The sequence below is a fragment of the Pteropus alecto genome, unplaced genomic scaffold, assembly GCF_000325575.1.
Source record: "Pteropus alecto unplaced genomic scaffold, ASM32557v1 scaffold125, whole genome shotgun sequence".
In the NCBI taxonomy this organism is placed as follows: Eukaryota; Metazoa; Chordata; class Mammalia; order Chiroptera; family Pteropodidae; genus Pteropus; species Pteropus alecto.
Window position 1 is genome coordinate 712,483 of NW_006436888.1, and position 1,009 is coordinate 713,491.

Below are 1,009 nucleotides of genomic sequence, written 5' to 3' on the forward strand. Positions count from 1 at the left end.
AAGAGGGAGCCCAGCCTCGATCAGCAAAACCTGGCCCAGATGAGCAGCTGACCATAGCCTAATGAGATACAGTAAATAGCCGATGTTTTAAACTACCACATTTTGGTGATGTTCACTAGACAGCATCGTTGTGGCAATAGATAACCGATACGAGAACCATGTGACTGTTCCTATTTAATCGGCAGCTTTCATCTCACTGCTTGACCCATGGCGAATGGCAATAAATATTTATTGAGTGTATTAATGTGCTTTTGGAAGCACTGATATTATTACTTGTCCTTCCTCTAAGCCTTTCCTCTTCTCTCTGTCTAGAATACTCTCCTCCATTTTTTTGCCCCGTCAGCCTCTCTTTTTCTATCAAAGCTCTGTCCATATGTGATCTGTTCTCCTTGGCTTCCTTTGACTCATCCCTCCCACCCCAGCAGAATGAATCTCTCCCATCTCAATCTTCCAGAGCACTGGGGAGGTTTTGTGCTGAGCATTATCACACTTTGAGGTTCCTTGGTTCCTTGGGTGAAATTTCTCCCTTCACTGGACTGTGAACTCCTTCAGGATGGAGAGCAAGTCTTACTCATCTCGGCAGCCTGGGTGCCTAACAAAGGGCCTTGGGAGGTGCTGATTCATTCATTCATTCATTCACTCATTCACTCAATAAATAGTCGTTGAGCACCTGTCATGTGCCAGGCTTGGGTCTAAGCGCTGAGGACAGAAACATGAATGATACAGATGTCCCCACACTCATAGGCTGACGTTCTGGCCAAGAGTAGGAGAAAGATTGTCAATAAAGAAATAAGTAAATAGGAAAAGCATCTGGTAGTGATATGTGTTATTCAGAGAATGGAATTAGAGATGGCCTGATGGAGAGGGGCATGGGGGTCAGGTAGGTCCTTCTAAGGAATTGGTAGTTAAGCTGCCATCTAAATGGCAGAAGAGGTCAGCCCCGCAAAGGTCAAGGGGAAGAGAATTTTAGGCAGAGGGAACAGGCAGAGCAAAGGCTCTGAAGCAGGAA